The following is a 20,856-nucleotide window of genomic DNA, read 5'->3' on the forward strand; positions in this document are numbered from 1 at the left end:
TAGGGGAGGAGGAGGGCACTTGTGATGAGCGCTGGGTGATGTATGGAAGTATTGAATCACTGTATTATACACCTGAAAATAATATGACATTGTATGTTAAGTAACTGTAATTTAAGTAAAAAATAATGAACTTACAACCAAAAAAAGAAAGATGAAAACATGCCCAAAGCAGGACAATATATAGAAAACCAGCAGATCCGTAGTCAGTTTATGAACATGTGCTGAGTGTAGTATGTGCCCAGCTCAGTGTTAGCTACAGCGGAGAAATATAAGAATAACTTCTGCATTTAAGAGGTTCAGTTTCTTGTGTAAGAGATAAGAGTGACATGTGAAGATATTTGTTTCATCTTACAGTATGATATAAACTTGGGCTGTATGTTAATTTGTGTGGCACAACTTTGCACTTAATGGAGTTTAGGAAATGGAAATAGAACCAGAATAGGAGCGAATGGCTTTGGGAAGGAAATGTGATGACCCAGAGCTTTGAAAGATGGCTAGAGTTCGAATAGGTCACAGAGTAGTGAGGACGTTTCCTGAAATTAGGTAAATTTGTTATTTTGCAGCTCTTCTGAAGAGAGCTTGTATATATAGTGGATATGAATTCAATTCTGTTTGAATAGATAACTTCTTTCTGACAAGTTGATGCCAAACTTGTGTGTCCTGTGTTTCTCATTCATTTTCTTTCTAATCATAATAGATGATGCTAGTTGCCTATTTGACCCTTGTGACGAGGAAATTTCTAAAATCTAAGACTTACTTGTATTGTTAAACTCAGAGAGAAATCATTGACTATAATAAGCATTGGGTCCTTTTTCTAATACTTAAGTATTAAAATTCTTTAGTAAAAACAAACCTGCTTAAGACAATTTATTTTACTATTTATTATTATTATTATTATTATTATTGTCATCACCAGCATCATTATAACCTTAAAAATGTGTTTTCTGAACTGAGGCAAAGAGAGGATTTGGGGCTCTAAACAGACACTCAATTGGCCCTTCTCTTTTTATCTCTACCTTCACACCCATTTTCAGAAATTCTACCAATTCTTAAATGTTTTGAGGTCTTCTCCAGGATAACTGGGCTCCCTCTCATCTAGTTCTTAAAGTTAACGATTTTCCTAGGAACTCATCTTTTCTATGCAAAGCAAGCAATCCCAATCTGTAGCTCCATCCACCTCCTATCAAATGCCCACACACCAAGACCAATATTTGCCTTGCCCTAAATCAACCCAGGGCGTCTGAGGAGGTAGTTAAGGTAACACGAATCCTAAGTGTAGGGACCTGATCCAATAGAATTTGTGTCTTTATAAGAGGAGACCTCAGAGGGTTTGATCCCTCTCTTTCCATGCACAAGAATGAAGAAAGCCATGTGAGAACACAAAGAGAAGGCAGTTTTTGCAACCAATGAACAGAGCTCTTACCAGGAACTGTATTGGCTGATCCCTTCTCATACTCCACAATTGTTAGAAATAAATCCTAATCTTTAAGCTAAAAAAATGCATTTTCAGTAAAATTTGGTTGTAATATTTAGGCAATGTGAACAGAAACTAATGAATATTTTCAACAAAATCTGAAATACAAACACATTTATTCAGTCTAAAAAGCATGTATTACGTACTTGTGGTTATAGCACACCAGAAGATGCTTGGGAGAAAGTGAGATTGGGGTCACTGAGGCCATAGATGATAAACTTATTGGTTCATGACTAAACTGACATTCCATTCCTAAGAAAATCTCAGGTCCTGGAAAGTGTTTGGCTTTCTGTTACTTCTAGCAGAAGACAGTGGAAAAAAAAAAAAAAAAAAAAAAAGAAAGAAACGCATTACATTAGGATACCCTGTAACATGTCTTCAGGCACCTGTGACTTCATTTTAGGGCGAAGTGAACATATTTCATGACAAGTGTTAGAACTGCTAGTGTGAGGTTAAAAATTATAGAAAGAAATTATAGCCCTTCCCTCCAACCCCAGGTAGAGCTGGAGCAGGGGGACTGAGATGAGATGGCTGAGTTCATGAGTGATGGTGAAAGCCTGTTTCTCTCCCTTCGTCACCACTTGATTGGCTGGGAGTGCTGGGCAATAACTGGATTTCCTTCTGAATCAGACTTGGACTTGGAAAGTACTATGATCCTTTGTTCTCCCAACTGTTGGCGAGCTGCTAAATATTATGGGGCACTGATAAAAGGTTATATAAATAACCGTAACATTATTTTAGATATAGCCAGTTACAAAGCATCAAGGAAGCCTTCATATTCTAGATAGATAGATAAATAGATAGATAGATTTAGGACCCATAATTGAAAAAAAAAATGATAGGCTTTGGGATTGGAAAGATCAGGAGCCAAATTCCGAATCCACCACTTTTGACTTTAAGTTAGTGGTTTGGCCTCTTAATTAGCCTGAAACTTCTGAACTATTAATTGATATTAATAAGCCTGAGCTCACAGGCTTGTTTAGAGAATTATATCAGATAACCAATGTGACCATCTACCTTGGTGAATCGCCCAGTAATTATTGGTTCCCTGCGTTCATTCAACAAAGGATAGGTCGTCAAAACTCGGGACTGTCAGCAGGACCCGGAGGTTACTGTCATCAAATGGTAGCCTAAGAATCTTATATGATAAGAATGACCTCTGAAAGAGATTGTATTTCACTACTTCTCCTGCTCATTTTTTTTTTTTTTTTGTAAATCACATACTTCTACCAACACCTTTCAATACTTCAGTGAAAGGTGAAAAGTTGTAATTAAATAGGAGGAGTTATACTTTTAGAATTAAGCATGGGTAAAGCTTGTAAGAGCACAGATGGATGAGCGTGAGGAAGCCTGTTTGCTAAGTGGCTCACTACGTGAGCTTTGGGGAGATGGCTCTCTCATCATTTTAAACAGTTGGTGATTTCCCCTTCAAAGCAGGATCTTCAAGGGGAACCGAATATAACCTCTGTCTAATTCCACTCGGTATTTCATTTCTCTTTTGTTTGCAAGGTATTAATTATTAAATGTGGTTCATATTGATAATTATACCACATCTTATTTATTAATGACTCACTATTAAGATTAAACTTAATATCTCCAGAGGTTCTCAGGTCTCTATTTTTGCAGGTCATTGCTCCTTTTCTCTTTGCAGGACTGAGAGCTGAGAAGGTTTCAAGCTTTGGGGCTTAAGGTAAATGGGTCTTGATGGTGTGATTACCGACGACACAGTTCATTACCACTAATAGAGTCACCCATGCAGCCAAAGAGAGAAAAGAGGGACTGCAAAATAGTGAACTAATAGGCAATAAATTATTATACCAGGAGAAGGCAATCATACGTAAGGACAGTCAGTGACCAGATCCCAATAGAAGAGTGCATACCTTTTATTTTGCTTGAAGCATGTGTCTCCTTTAGGTTCTTTTTCAGAAGGACAGACCTCATTTTCAAGCTAAAAAAATTGCTTTCATTTCTTCTTTTGATCAGTGGCAAGAGATACAAAATAAGGCAAAAATTACATTTACTCCTCGTAACGTTGCTTCCTATTGGCTTCATTTCCTTGTAGGGCTTCTTCCAAATTGAAAAATTATACTTGATTCCTTACATTCAAGATTTCAGTGACACAGATTGAAACTTACGAGAGGATAAAAATTCACTGGCTTGTCCCATATGGGAAAAGATATATCCTAACTTGCATACATTCTTAATATGGATTTGAGAGAGAAATTTAATTAACAGCAACAAAACCCCATAAACTACAGTGTCTTTGAGACCTCGGTCCCTCTCAATGAGGAATCTCTCCCTCAGAACCCTCAGAGCCACATCCCCCTGATCAGACAAGCTTTTCTGCCCCTAGATCCCGAGAGCTCTGTAGCAATTTGTCTTCCTGCTCCCAGAGCTCCCTTCTTTTGGACTCTATTCCCAACAACTACAAAGTAACCCCTTCTTGATTTTTTTTTATCTCAAGTAGCAGAAATTCTTAATGAGCCTTTTCTGATTCATGAGAAAGAGAGCTCACCTGTTGCTCCAGAGCTCAACTGAGATGCTGTAGCTCCTATCTGTCACTGAAAATAGAAAACCAACACTTTTCATCCAGGTAACTATATTTTCCAGCTTCTCACTTGCGCTTAGCCAATAGTCTTCCCCACTCATCCAAGGCAAACCACACTCATGAGGGCTCCAGTTTGAATATCTTGGGCTACACACATATATCACTCTGTTGTTGGGGGATGCTAATTGGCTTGGGCAGGAATGGGAGTTTGTATGTCCTTTTGTATTTTTGTGTAAGACTTGGAATATATACATTTTAAAACCTTTTATTTTAGAATGGTTTCAGATTTACAGAAAAGTTGTAAAAAATAGTAGAGTGTTCCTGTTTATCCTTTTCCCAGTTTTCCGTGCTACTAACATTTTACATTACTGTGGTACATTTGTCACAACTAAAAGGTCAATATTAATATATTATTATTAGCTCAACTCCCGCACTTTAGTTGAATTTCACCAGTTTTTCTCTAGTGTGTGTCTTCTGTTTCAGGATGTGCTTTGTATTTAGTTGTCATGCCGCCCCAGCTTTCTGTGTGACAGTTTCTCTGACTTTCTCTGTGTGGGAGAACCTAGACATCTCTGAGGAGTACTTTTCAGGTATTTTGTATAGTGTCTCAGTTTAGATTTGTCTGAGGTTTTTATGATTAGACCAGGGTCACACGTTTTTGGAGGAAGAGCATGGAGGTGATGTGGCATTCTCTTTAGCATGTATAAGTACGCACACTATGAGCATGACTTATTGATGATGTACACCCTGATCACCTGGCTGAGAAAGTATTGTCAGGTGTCACCACCATAAGTTTACTCCTCCTCTTCCCTCCCTTTTCCATACTCTATTCTTTGCAAGGCAGTAAGGGGAGCCCATACTCAAGGTTAGGGACTTAAGTTCCACCTCCTGGAGAGAGGAATATCTACATAAATTTTTCTGAATTCTTCTGTAACAAAGAGTTTTCACTCCCCCCCACCTATTTATTTATTTATTTACTCAACTTTTTTTTTTATCGGCATCATTATGTTTTATTCGCTGTCGAGTGCCTAAGAAATGTTGGCATGTAGTAGCGGCTCAGTTAATCATCTTTTTGTTCTTCTTTTTCCAAGGTTTTATTTAAATCCCAGCTAGTTAACATACAGTGCAATATTAGTTTAGGTGTACCATTTAGGTGGCCAAATTAGTCACTTACATACAACACCTGGTGCTCGTCACGACAACATAGCGTCGGAAGAAATGCGAATGTTCCCTGACAGCTTCAACGTTAAATCAATGCACGAATCCTAATCCCTCTAGTGTGTGTGTGTGTGTGTGTGTGTGTGTGTGTGTGTGTGTGTGTTTTGTGTTTTTTGGTTTTTACATCTATAAAAATGCGAAAGAAAATTTGCTCTGTGGAATTGTTGTAGGATAGTGGTTAATGCAAGTACAGGTCCTGAGACACAGAAAGTGCTCAGGTAGTAGTGGTTATTCTTACCTTCTAGAAACGTTTATTATCCACCTCAGAAGTTAGTTTATGAGAACAAAATTCTCAACCATTGTTGTGGGCTACATATATAATTCAGATCTCTTCCTTTTAAGAACCTGGGAATCAAATTATAGATTAATGTACAGTTTATACTTGCAAAATACTTAAACTTTTCTCTAATGGAAAAATAAATTCAGTATTTGTAATGTTCTGTTGATTCATTTAATTTTTCCACTTTGTAAAGATTTGATCCATAGAATTTTTTTGTTCCCTTATAGATTGAATGCTAGACTAAAATTGTAAATAGCATTCTTTTGGTGATATTAAAAAAAAGCCTTTTCCTCCTTATATTCGAACAATAAAATTGTGAAGATTCACTAAAAGGATGTGCAGAAATAGTGTTTACTATGTTTATATGTTTACTAAGGTTTTCTGTTTGTTTGCAGTAATTCTGGTTGTGGTTTTGCAATGAATTAATGTTAAAGCTATTCGAGAACAGGCGGGTTCCTTTGGCCCCTGTGGTCTTTTCATTTATTGAAGGTATATTAATTAAGCTATCACTCCATATGGATGATGCTTCAGCATATAGCAGTGCATAAAACAGAAAATGATCCTGCTTGCGTGACAATGGACAACAAAAATTTTAAAAGTATATATATCATATATTAGGTGATGGCAAGTGCTATGGAGGAAGGCTAAGAGAAACAGATATTGGGTAGAGGAAGGGAATGTAATTTACTCTTTTATATTGGAAGAGCATGCACAGTGTGGTATTTAAGCAAAGGCTTGAAGGCAGGGAGGGAATGAGCCATCCTGATCTCAGGGAGAAAAGCGTTCCACATAGAAGTTGGAGCCAATGCAAAGGCTCTGAGGTGGGAGAGAAAAACGAAAAATGAAGAGAAAAATGAAGTATTTTAGGAACAGCAAGGAAACTAGTCCGCATTAGAGCAGACCTTTGGATATGGATATTTAGTATTCATGACCAAACGAAAACAGTTAAATTTAATGTTTATTCATTTTGGAGAGAGAGAGAAACAGAGTGTAAGCTGGGGAGGGGCAGAGAGAGAGGGAGACACAGAATCCGAAGCAGGCTCCAGGTTCTGAGCTTTCAGCACAGAGGGCAACCTGGGGCTCGAACCCACAAACTTTGAGATCACGACCTGAGCCGAAGTCTGCCGCTCGACCAACTGAGCCACCCAGGCGCACCTGAAACAGTCAAATTTGAAAACTCATGGTTTAAAAATAAGTCAGAGATAAAAATAAAACGGAAGTAGAGGTATGTCATCCAGGTACTTTAATCTTCAAAACCTGTATTTATTCTGCCAATGTGCCTTCTTTCCTAACCAAATAGGCATACTAGAATATCGAGTTCCTTGTGAGCTGCCATTCTCATTGCTTTTGCTTAGGGTGAGATAAGAGATGATTAGAGTCTTAAGCTTATGAAGAGTTTGTAAGGGCCGTTTCTTTTCCTATTTTGTTCATGCACTCTTGTCGGCCATAGCCTTCTCCCAATATGCTGCACAGATTCCCTTGCCTTAATTAGATGACCCGAGACTAGGTCAATTTTCAGTATCAGAAACAATGATACGAATGCTAATATGCTCTCAAGAAATAGACTCTTCACTATTTATGAAAATAATAAGAAAAAAAAGACTGACGGTCATCAGTCACTTCTGTCCACATTTGGAATAAATTCAGTGCTCTAAATGTTTTGATAGTAAAACAATTTAAATTTGTTTTCTCAAAGCACTCACATGTGAAAAGTATAAGCATCTTAGATAAAATCAGACACGTTTCCTTTATTCCCAATTCAGAGTTCACAGAGGCCTTTGTTTCCATTGGAGCAGACAGATTTCAACTGTGAGGGAATATTGTTTTGTACTTTGTGGCAGGCAGACAATGTTTAGATGGGTTATGCCTGCTGGGAGCCCTACTGTCTTCCCTGTGGATTTCAGACACCCAGAGGGGTGGCTTCTTTGTGGATTCTAATCTCTCTGTTTGGATTGGAACAGTATGGCCCGTGTCTGTGTGTGTGTGTGTGTGTGTGTGTGTGTGTGTGTGTGTGTAATTTAATTTTAATTTAGGTCAATAGTTTTTGTTGGCTTTAGGGTGAGAAGACTTCTTATGTTTTCAGAAATACTGATGGTTAAAAATGACATTGGGTTGCTGGCTAGGTGAGAACTAGGTCAACTTGTTTTTTTTTAATCTAAAATATTGCTTTTAAAGATAATTCTGTCGCATCAATCAAGTTTCATATGTTTTCCAGGTAATTTCTAAAAATGGAAATACGAAAAGTTAATAAATTTTGAAAAAGAGAAACAGCTGTCCTAAAGCAAATATTTTTCTTTCTTTTTTTTTTTTTTTAAATTTTTTTTTTCAACGTTTCTTTATTTTTGGGACAGAGAGAGACAGAGCATGAACGGGGGAGGGGCAGAGAGAGACGGAGACACAGAACCGGAAACAGGCTCCAGGCTCCGAGCCATCAGCCCAGAGCCTGACGCGGGGCTCGAACTCACGGACCGCGAGATCGTGACCTGGCTGAAGTCGGACGCTTAACCGACTGCGCCACCCAGGCGCCCCTAAAGCAAATATTTTTCAATAAAAGATAGTTTTTACCTTTTCCTAGAACGCAAATATTCTACTATTGCATGTTTTTGCATGTGGTTTGCAAGGAAATGGCTCTCTGGGGGTACAAAAGGCTGTGACTTGTAGCACTTACTGATTTCCATATTGGAGATACTCCCAGTATGGCCGATTTCAAACTACCCACAACTTAACAACTAGCTCACAAAATTCCTGAAAATTTAGCAGTCAGATCTAGAGAATCCCTAAGAGTGGGTTCCAGCACACCTATAAAATACTTATTCTTCCTCTCTGAAATGAATGTGGGACCTACCTTGGTTAATTTTAGAACTATTCAAATGTTCTTTCAGCTTGTTTTTGTGACTCATCTGGTCTTGGTCAGTTTTGGTGGGTTTAGCAAGGATGGGTCATATTCTTCTGATGGGAGCTAAATGGAGTAATGGAACAGTTGTGACCTTTGGAATGTCAATTAATTGCTCTTAGTCTAAGCGCACAGGTGACATCTTCTTGATATCACAGATGATAGAAGAACTCTAATTCTTTCTCTGACTTCCAAGAAATTTCCTCTTTCACAAGGCCTACACTCATAGCATCAGTGTAGGACAGTTTCAGTTAAACAGAAAAACAAACATTAACTAACTTTGGAATGCACATGCAGTATTTTCTCAATCTGAATATGCCGTCGTTTGCAAAATATACCTTTGACTTATTAAGGATTTTTGTGGAAAATAAACTACATTAAATATGCCTATCAATTATAAAATCCATTCTCTTTCAGACAGTGTGTGTGTGTGTGTGTGTGTGTGCACGAAAATGAAGAGTATATAACTTGGAATTAAGGAAACGTGAGTGGTAATGTTAGATAATTTTGAAAGCTTCAGTGTGGTGGGAGAAGTATTCCAGGATTGCGCTTTTTCAATGGAGTGATAGACGACATTGGAACTCTTATGTCACAACATTTGTGGGTAATGTGTGGACTCTGAACTTTTCTGCTATCTCCTATCAGAAATGAGCTTTCCAACAGTTTTCCTGTTCTTATCTTTCTTTAAAAATGGCTTGTACCCTTTCATTTTAATCGCTGAACAAAGCTGATGCTCTAAGTTACAATCTCATGAACAGATGACAAATGAAGGCACTGACGTGGCCCTTATTATATTATCATCTGGACCAGAACCATGTGATTATATGCCAGAAATTGGCATTATTACCTTTAAGGTAAAGCAGCAGCTGAAGAATTTATACTGGAAAATCTGTATTCTCTTCCTCTTTTTTTTTTTTTTTTTTTTTTTTTGGTTATTGGATTTTTGTGTGACATGATTTAAATGCCAAGATTTTTACCTGACTTTCTCTGTCTCTACCTTTTGATATCTCTATATCTATTGATTGAACAATTAATCAGTTGATCTATTATAGTATTTAAGGAGAATGAGAGAATGGAATTATACATTGAAAGTCCAAAACATAAAAACATTATTTTCTCTCTTTTATGTGCTGATATCTTGTCCATTAAGGATATAATAAACAATTACTTATTCAGTATTCTTTTTCTTTTCTTTTCTTTTCTTTTTTTTGCTACTGATCTTTTTCTTAGCCAAGAGCCTTATTTTGTTCATTCTCTAAGTTTTCTGCTTATTGGATGGGATGCAGAGTATATTAGGTACATATAATACTGGCATAGCAAGGATTTATTTAAAGGAAAACAAGGTAAAATTTAGATTAGATTCAACTAATCTTTTTGACAATTTTCAAATTTATGAAGGCAAGGGACAGGCATTACATGGTGAACACATTACTAATTAATTCAGTAAGCAAGGCAGACCCAGGGTTAAAAAGATCCATAGGAGGAGAAACTTTCCTCTAAGATCTTAATGTGTTGTGGGAAATGTACTAAAAATACAGATTTCGCAGCTCCCCTCAGACCAAAAATATCAGAATCTCCAGAGGGTGAGCCTGAGCATATCTTTTCAATAAATCCACATAGTTTTTTAGTGATTTTATGGCACAGTCTGGTTGAGAAACCTCTGGTCCATATTGTATATGATCCACAGAAGAAGTAAAAAAATTAGCATTAGGGATATCTATTTTCTGTTTATCTAAGAGGCAAATGTATTCCCCTCCCTTAAATTATTTTTCTCCCGGTTTCTCCCTCTCTTGAGGTTTTGCTACAGAAAAAGTTCTTTCCACTGTTAACTCCATTCACAACCACTCTGAACACCCACTCCCTGACGCACTTCTCACCGCCCTCCCCCGGTCCTAACTGTGCGGAAACTCTTTTCAGTTGGAGAAATGCAACTAGACAAAAGTAATTTATTTAGCCCTCAGCCAATTCTATATTGCTTCTTATGTTGAAACAAAGATCTTCATTTTTATTCAGTCTTCCTGCTGCTTCTGAAATTCTTTTTCTCCTTAATTTAATGAGCCCCTTCTCTACAATACGCTAAGCATGGTACAGGAGAAATATAAAGATAAATATGTGTGCTTACATTCCACTGGGGGAGGCCAATGTGATTTGAATAAGTATAACATGAGGCAAAAATCAGATTTGTAATGATAAGCTGAAAGTTTGCAAGTCCTCAAGGCTTCCTGGGTGCTTTTTCTTATATGCCCCAATAAAACAATTCAAGACCCCCGCCCACACACCGTGGGAAGTTCAGTGTCATTTATAGTGTTTCTAAGGATTCCTGCCTGCTGTGCACCTGCCCTCTCCTAGCAGATGCCCACCTGCAGTCTTCAACAGCTCTAATCTGGATCACTTCTGCCTGTTTCTTTCTAAGTGTGGATATTTTTCCTTTATTCCTCAAAAGAATCACTAACACAAGGGTGTTGTGTTGGGTAACCGAAAATCTAGAAACAATGGAAGTTCATTGTAGTACAGAATAAGAGTCTACCTGAAGTTGAATGTCAGATGTTATTGCAAAATTATTTACTTTGGTCCGACATTCCTGGTGTATGGAAATCACTCGCTCATTAGGTTATTTCTTTGCAACCCTGACTTCTCACATACTGCTGAGGTTCACCCTGATGCTAACAAAAATCTACCTTCTGTCTCTTATTTCCTAAACATTAAGGGAAAGTTTCCAAGTCACTAGGTAGAATCAAAAGTTGATGATACTTGGCCATAGAGAATAAATTTGCCTATTTTAATTTCAACCTCTCTCCTCCACATCATTTTGAGAGCCAATCTGGGTACAACCAATGGGCCCAGACAAGTGTTTTAGAAACTAAGCAGTCTTCTTCAACCTCAATTGTAACAGTAATGACCTTACTTCCATTTACATTTTATTATAGAGATATAAACCAAATGCTATAGGGATGCATAGCTTTTGGAATGATACCTAAAACACATGAGAGAGAGATAGGGGGTGAGAGGAGAGAGAGGGAGAGACAGGCAGAAAGACAAAGAGAGAAAGCTTTTTGGTGGTCCCTAACCATCTTTGTTCACCATATCCCTAAATGCCAACATAGTTCTGGCACAAAATTGTCATTTGTTATATATTTGTAGAATGAATAATTAAATGATAAAAAATGTGTCTAGTTGTTTCAGCCATTAAATATGAATGCCAAATCATTTTGAAGTCTAGGAGACATGGAGCACCTGTGTGGGCTGAGAAAGGATATGTGGTGGGGTGTGGTCATCTACTTTAGCAGGCAATTAATTTTTCAACATAATTAGTTATTTAATTGACCATTCACGTAGTGTTCATGCATTTGAATTCCTAATTAATCTCCATTTTACTTAAAACATTTTATTTCTGTACCCCCATTTGTAATTTAACAGTAAGTGGCCTTGAATTTTGATGTGTATTTATCACTAAGTGCGCATACACACACACACACACACACACACACACACACACACACACACACACTTACACGAAGGACTAGACAAAGTTAGCCATGTTGGACTTTCAGGGAAATTAGATGGATCTCATTCCACAGAATTTGTTAAAAATCATGGATTATTCAAATTTTTAACTTCTTTTTCTATATCAAAGGTCACCCAACTTCTTCTGTAAAGGACCAGATAGTAATTATTTTAGTCTCTGCAGGCCTTATAGTCTCTGTCCCAACCACTTGATATGTAAATTAGGGACAATGTTGTGTTCCACTAAAGCTGTACTTACAAAAATAGGCAGTGGGATGAATTTGCCACATGGGTCATATTTTGCCAGCCCCTGCCCTAGACCCTTTTATAGGATTTAGACTCACCTCTTGCCTAATCATGAGGGCTCTTGCTTTTAACTTTGTCTTCCTCTATGCACAAGTTCTTTCTTCCATCTTTAGATATATATGATCTTTTGATCTTGAAAAATTGTTGTTGTTGTTGTTGTTTTGGTTAAGAAAATGCTGTTCCAACCAAGATATCATCTTGCCTATCTCCTTCCATGTCTGAAACCTTGCTCTTCCATCATCTATTATTCCTTCATTGTTTCAGATACGAGTAGCCCAGAATCCACTGGAAGCCAGCAACGTTGTTTTTATGTTCCTCTTATACCTAGCACAATAAAAATTCCCGTAGTTCTCTCTTTAAACAGATTTTAAAGTAAATCTTTTGATTGAGGTATAACATACGTACAGAAATATGTACAAGTCAGAAGTATACAACTTGAAAATTTTTCAGAGTTATTTTTGTTTCGTTTTAAACATTTTCCTTATCCAAATACTTTAGAACAGTTATAGTGGTTAGGAGCACAGATTTGGGAGCCAGATTGCTGGGTTCAAAACCCAGATCTACCTACCACTCACTGAGTTGATGACATGTGGCAAATTATTTGATCTTTTCGTGCCTTGGTTTCCTCACTTGTAGTATAGGAAATGGCGCTATTATCTATTTCAGATGGTTTTCCCACCCCCTAGCTTTATTTAGGTATAACTGACATATAACATATAACATATAAACATTTTGTTTAAGGTGTAAAGCATGTTGATTTGATACTCTTATATATTGCCAAATGATTACCAGAGTAGCAGTAAGTTAATGCATCCATCACCTCACATAACTGCCATTTCTTTTTTTGTGGTGAGAATATGTAAGATCTACTCTCTTAACAACTTTCAAATATATAATAGAGTATTATTAACTATAGTTACCATGCTGTACATTAGATCCCCAGAACTTATTCATCTTATAACTGGAATTTTGTTCCGTTTGATCAACATCTTTCCGTTTCCTCTACCCCCAAGCCTCTGGTAACCACCTTTCTACTCTAACCATCCTTCTACTGTCTAGGAGTTTGGCTTTTTCAGATTCCACATATAAGTGAGACCATACAGTATTTGTCTTTCTCCAACTGGCTTCTTTTACGTAGCATAATGCACCCAGGTGTATCAATGTTGTCACAAATGGCAAATTTACCTTTTTTTGTCATGGCTGAATAGTATTCCATTGTCTACATATATACCACATCTTCTTTATCTGTCACCCCTGGATGGTTATGTAGGTTGTTACTGTATCTTGGCTATTGTGAATGATGTTGCAGTGAACATGGATATTCATATATCTGTTTGATATCCTAATTTTATTCCCTTTGTATATACACCCAGAAGTAGAAATGTTGGATTACATGGTAGTTCTATTTTCAATTTTTTGAGGACACTTCATACTTTTTTCCATAATGACCATACCAATTCACATGCTCACCAACAGCCTACAAGTGTTCCTTTTTCCAACACATCCTCACCAGCACTTGTTATCTTTTGTCTTTTGGTAGTAACCATTCTAGCAGGTGTGAGGTGATATTTCATCATGGTTTTCATTTGTATTTCCCTGATAATTAATAAATTTGAGCATCTTTTCATGTCCCTGTTGATCAATGTCCCTGTTGATCACTTGTATATCTTCTCTTGAAAAATATCTATTCAGTTCCTCTGCTTGTTTTTTTTTTTTTTTTTTAATTTTTTTTTCAACGTTTTTTATTTATTTTTGGGACAGAGAGAGACAGAGCATGAACGGGGGAGGGGCAGAGAGAGAGAGGGAGACGCAGAATCAGAAACAGGCTCCAGGCTCCGAGCCATCAGCCCAGAGCCTGACGCGGGGCTTGAACTCATGGACCGCGAGATCATGACCTGGCTGAAGTCGGACGCTTAACCGACTGCGCCACCCAGGCGCCCCATCTCTGCTTGTTTTTTAATGAGATTATTTGGCATTTTGCTATTGAGTTGTATGATTTCATTATATATTTTGGATTTAAATTTTTTTTTTTTAACGTTTATTTATTTTTGGGACAGAGAGAGACAGAGCATGAACGGGGGAGGGGCAGAGAGAGAGGGAGACACAGAATCGGAAACAGGCTCCAGGCTCTGAGCCATCAGCCCAGAGCCTGACGCGGGGCTCGAACTCACGGACCGCGAGATCGTGACCTGGCTGAAGTCGGACGCTTAACCGATTGCGCCACCCAGGCGCCCCTATATTTTGGATTTAAACCCCCTTATCAGACATATGATTTGAAAATATTTTCTACCGTTCTGTAGATTGCCTTTCCATTCTGTTCATTGTTTCTTTTGCTGTGCAAAAGCAGAATTATTTTCTTTTTTAGTCTGATGTAGTTTCACATATTTATTTTTGTTTTTGTTGCTTATGCTTTTGGTGTAATAGCCAAAGAAATGTTTCCAAGACTAATGTTAAGGAGTTTTCTCCCTGTGTTTTCTTCTAGAAGTTTTACAGTTTCAACTCTTATGTTTAGGTTTTTAATTAATGTCAAAGTAATTTTTGTGAATAATATAAGGTAGGGGTCAGTTTCATTCTTCTACATGTGATTATCCAGTTTTTCTAACACCATGTATTGAAGAGATTATCTTTTCCTCAACAAGTATTCTTGGTTCCCTTGTCAAATATTAGTTGATCTGTATGTGCAGGCTTATTTCTGGGCTCTCAGCCCTGTTCAGTTCGCCTATGTATCTATTTTTATGCCAGTACCACATTACTTTGATTACTATTGGTTTAAAGTATGGTTTGAAATCAGGAAGTATGATGCCTCCAGTGTTGGTCTTTTTCAAGACTGTTTGGCTATTTGGGTTTTTTGTGGTTCCATACAAAATTTCATTGGAATTTTGATAAGGATTATATTTAATCTATAGATTGATTGCTTTGGGGAGTATGGTCATTTAACAACATTAATTGTTTCAAAGTTTCAAAAGTTTTCAGTACACAGAACTCTCACCTCATTGATTACATTTATTCCTAATTATTTTATTTTTCTAAGCTATTATAAATGAATCTGTTTTCTTTATTTCTTTTCCAGATATTTTATTGTTAGTGTATATAAATACAACTGTTTTCTGTATGTCAATTTTGTTTCCAGCAACTTTAATGAATTTGTTGCTTAGTTCTAACAGTTTAGGTGGAGTCTGTGGGATTTTCTAAGTAGAAAATCATATCGGCAATCAGACACACTTTTACTTCCTCCTTTCTAATTCGAATGCCTGTTATTTCTTTTTCTTGCCTGATGGCTCTAGCTAGAACTTACAGTTGTATGTTGAATAGGAATGGTGAGAATGGACACTCTTGTTCCTGATCCTAGAGAAAAAGCTTTCAGTCTTTCACCATTGAGTGTGATGTTAGCTGTGGTCTTGTCATGTATCACTTTTATTATTTTGAGGTACATTTCTTCTATGCCCAATTTGTTGAAAGTTTTTATCATGAAAGGATGTTGTATTCTGACAAATGCTTTTTCTGCATATATTGAGATGATTATATGATTGCTATCTTTCATTCTATTAACTGTGTATTTCATTTATTGATTTGCCTATGACGAACCATCATTCATCCCTGGGATAAATCCCACTTGATCACGGTGTATGATCCTTTTCATGTGCTCTTGAATTTGGTTTGATAATATTTTAGGGGGAGTTTTTGAATCTATATATTTCAAGAATACTGGCCTTTGGTTTTCTTATAGTGATCTTATCTGGTTTGAGTATCAGGACAATGCTGGCTTCTTGAAATGAGTTGAGAGTGTTCCCCCCACTCCAACCTTTGGAAGACTTTGAGAAGGATTGGTTCTGGGCTTTTCTTTGTTAGGATATTTTTAATTGCTGCTTCAATCTCCTTACTTGTTATTGGTCTCTTCATATTTTCTATTTATTTGTGATTCAGCCTTGGTAGGTTCCATGTTTCCAGATTTATCCATTTCTTTTAGATTATCCAATTTGTTAGAGTATAATTGTTGATAATAGTCTCTTATAATTCTTTGTTTTTCTGTGTTTTTAGTTTTAATGTCTTCTCTTTCATTTCTTATTTTAAATATTTGTATTTTCTTTCTTATTCTCTAGTCTATCCAAAGTTTTGTTGTCAATTTTGTTTATCTTTTCAAAAACCTAGCACTTAGTTTTGTTGATTTTTTTTCTATTGTCTTCCTGGTCTTTATTTCATTTATTTCTGCTCTGATCTTTGTTACTTCTGTCCTTCTACTAACTTTGGGCTTAGTTTGTTTTTCTTCTTCTAGTTCCTTGATATGTAATGTTAAGTTATGTATTTGAAATCTTTCTTTTTTCTAAATTGTAGGAATGTATTGCTATAAACTTCCCATGTATAATTACTTTTGCTGAATTCTATAAACTTTGGTATATTGTGTTTTCATTTTAATTTATATCAAGATTTTTTTTATCAAGATTTTTTCGAATTCCCTTTTGATGGCAAATCTGCTTTTCAAGAATATTTTGTCTCATTTACACATATTTTGAACTTTCCAGCTGTCCTCCCATTATTGATTTCTATTTTCAAACCATTGAAATTGGAAAGAAATACTTAATTTTATTTTAATGTTCTTTCATTTGTGAAGCTTTGTTTTGTAGCCTATTGTATGATAATCCTGGAGAATGTTCTGTATGCACTTTAGAAGAATGTTTATTCTGATGCTGTTGGATGAATGTTTTGCATATGTCAGGACCATTTGGTCTAAAACATGGTTCAATTCCAATATTTTTTATTGACTTTCTGTCAGGATGATTTTCCATTGTTGAATATGGGTATTGAAATCCCCAACTATCATTATATTGTTATCTGTTTCTCACTTCATATCCTTTAGTATTTGTTTAATACATTTAGGTACTTCAGTGTTGGGTGCATATGTATTTATGACTGTTTTATCTTCTCGATGAATTAACCCTTTTATCATTATCTTTTTTTATTCTAGTTGCATTATTTGGCTTAATGTCCTTTTTGTTTGACACAAGTATAGCTACCCCACTCTCTTTTGTTCCCATTTGCATGGAATATCTTTTTCCATCACTTTACTTTGAATCTATGTGTGTCTTTAAAGCTGAAGTTAATGTCTTGTAGACAACATTTTGTTGAGTCTTGTTTTTTATTCATCCAGACACCCTATGCCTTTTTTTTTTTTTTTTGAGAGAGCACACAACACATGAGCAGGGGAGGTGCGGGGGAGAGAGGGAAAGGGAGAGGAAGAGGGAGGGGGGACAAAGAGAGAGAGAGAGAGAGAGAGAGAGAGAGAGAGAGAGAGAGAATCTTAAGCAGGCTCCATACCCAACGTGGAGCCTGACTCAAAGCTCCATCTCACAACCATGAGATCATGACCTGAGCTGAAATCAAGAGTTGGACACTTAACTGACAGCCACTTAGGCACCACAACTCTGTGCCTTTTGATTGGAGAATCGAATTCATTTTTGATGGGTAAGAACTTACTAATGCCATCTTATTGTTTTGGCTGCTTTGTAAATTTCCTTGTTCCTTTATTCCTCTCTTACTGCGTTCCTTTTGGGTTAGGGAATTTCCATAGTGGTCTTTGATTCACTTTCTTTATCTTTTGTGATCTCCTGTAAGTCGTTGCTTTGTGGTTACCATCAGGTTTACATAAATATCTTGTAGCTATAATAGTCTTTTATGTTAATATCAACCTAAATCTGGTCATATACAAAAACTCTACACTTTGACTTTCTTTCTTCTTCTTTCTTTCTTTCTTTCTTTCTTTCTTTCTTTCTTTCTTTCTGTTGTACCTTTGGTTTTAACTTTTCTCTTTTTTTTTGAGACACAATTAACATGTAACATATTTTTGATATCACCATTTACCTTTTTTTATATTGTGTATTCATTAACAAATTATTGTAGCTATAGTTACAATAGCTTGTCCTTTTATTCTTATATAGTTAGGTGGTTAACACACTACCATATGGTGGTATTAGAGCATTCTGAATTTGATAATATACTTAGTTTTATCATGTATATTTTTTATTTTAATATATAATTTGTTTACTTGCCTTCTCCTTTTGAAAGTACTCATTTCCTGAATGGCCTTGCTAACACGACTGTACTAAACTGCAAGGGAAACAAGGAAAGGTCTTTTTACTGGATGGCAAGTGCACAGCTAAAAATTGGAGTTCTATTATTAATAATGAGGAAGGGCATGAATTTTGAGAAGCAGAGAATAGTCTCTGCCCACAGGCCTTATTTCTCTGCTCTTTATTTTAAATAATAAAATGGGGCACTAGTGTAAATTTGCTATTATAATTTAAGTTGGGGGATTGCTGAAATAAGACTATTTTTTTAAGTCTCAGTTAAATGCAACAAGTGTTTAGTGAGCATCATATTGTGTAAGGTCCTGGGAATGTCAACAAGATATTGTCTCCTGCCTATGTAGTGCTTACAATGCACTGGGGGAATAAATAAATATACAGTTTTAGGATGATGTGTTAAGTGCAATGATACAGATATAAGTGTATCTCTATGTACATGCTGATTCATGGATTTATTTATACGAAAAAATTTTTCAGTGACGTACATTTCAATTTTGTTATTCTTTCATAAGTTTCCCTCTTTAAAAGGATAAAACTACATGAAAAGAAGTTTAAAAAATAGTGCAGAGATATATAGATTAGTTTTTATAACATTTCTCTTGACATTTCAACACTTATTTATTATTAAAGTTGATCTCTATGGCTTTTCTTACACTTGATTGAAGAAATGTCTTTTCACATCTCTCTTGGCAAGTCTCAGAGTAATTCATGCTTTAGATTATCAACAGTAATCATTGTAAATGATTAGGTTTCCTGTTCCTAGGAATTTGTTAAACAATGAAATGACCCCTCAATTTTAGCATTCACACCTAATAATGAGATTTCACATATTTTCTTTGTGTTTGGCATATTGGTATCTTGTTAAAATCACTAAATAGTTTCAACTATTGGTGATGATATATACTTTCTTCAAGTCTCATTAAAATATAATTTAAGGTTACAGATTTCATCACAAAATTTTTGTATATCAGTGATTCCATATCAAGCAAGCAATCAAGATTTGCTCAGTTAACTTAATCAGATAATTGAAAAGGGATCCCTCTTATAACTTGCTGCCTTGAATCTGAACCAGAATGGATATTATGACTAGCAGGTTCTTTGTGCATATATATTACTTAGTATATAGAAGTCATGTTTCTGAAAAAGGAAAGACATTCACACGCAGCTTTCAGTATTTATATATTCTATCTGACCATTTTGGAAATCAGAAAAATAAAAAATACTGGAAAAATTTTATAAGTATAATTACAAAGGTTCTTTTTGCTAGAGTGAGCTGTAGTAAACCTTTTTTTTTTTTCATCAGAGGAATCCTAAATTACAGAAACTGTGGAACAGTCTATAGTCTTACTAATAGTTACATATTTAAAATGTAAATCTTGAAATGTAATTCTTAATTTAAGAACCATATTAAAATGATAAATTCCTTGGGATGCCTGAGTGGTTCAGTGGGTTACATGTCTGACTCTTGCTTTCTGCTCAGGTCATGATCTCACGGTTTGTGAGATTGAGCCCCACATCCAGCTTTGTGCTGACAGTGTGGAGCCTGCTTGGGATTTTGGTATTCTCTCTCTCTCTCTCTCTCTCTCTCTCTCTCTCTCTGTCCCTCTCCTCCTTCTCTCCCTCTCAAAATAAATAAATATTACAAAAATAAATTTATTTTTGTTTTTGGAATTAATATTTTTCTCTACCAAAAGCATATTATAATTATTATTTTGCTTTATTTTTAAACTTTTATATGAAGTATAACAAATTTATACAATGTAAACTATGTATATTTATATATATATATTGCAAAGTGAATATGCCTGGGTAACTGACACCAAGGTCAACACATAGAACACTGTCAGCACTCAGAAGCCTGCCTTATGACTCTTCAATCAGTATTTTCTTCTTCTGTCTTAAAGATAACTGCTATTCTGACTTCTGACATTATAACATAATTTTGTCTGTTTTTGAACTTTATATGTATAAATCATGTCTGTATTTGGCTGCCTCCCCTTAATATCATGTGTGTAAGATTAATCCATATTATTTTGATATAACTAGAAGTCATTCATTTTTATGATTTATAGTATACCAATGCATCGTAACAATTGGAGACTGTAGAAATGTATGACTGTAACAATTGTTAGCTGTTGTCTTTGCAAATATTACCTCACCTCATTACCTCTTTCTTCTCCAATTACACATATAATAGACCATGTAATTTTTTTACCATGTCCCTCTGTCTTCTATATTCTCTTCTGTATATTCCATTTGTTTTTCCATGCTTTCAGATCCTTATTTTCTTTATAGCTTGCCTTGTCGTTTACTAATTCTTTCTTCTGTTGTGTCTAATTTGCTGTTAAATCTATCCAGTACTTTTGCATTTTGGTTTTGTATCTTTCAGTTAGAGTTTCTATTGGTTATTATTTTTTTAATACTTTCTAGTTTTCTGCAGTATTCTTATTCTTGTCTTTTGGTTTCTCAAACTTAAGCAACATATTCATTTTTAAAGTCTCTTTTGCTTATCTGCTTATCTCTGAAGATCTGTTTCTACTGTTTATTGTTTGT

Source organism: Lynx canadensis, chromosome B1, assembly GCF_007474595.2.
Source record: "Lynx canadensis isolate LIC74 chromosome B1, mLynCan4.pri.v2, whole genome shotgun sequence".
Classification (NCBI taxonomy): Eukaryota; Metazoa; Chordata; class Mammalia; order Carnivora; family Felidae; genus Lynx; species Lynx canadensis.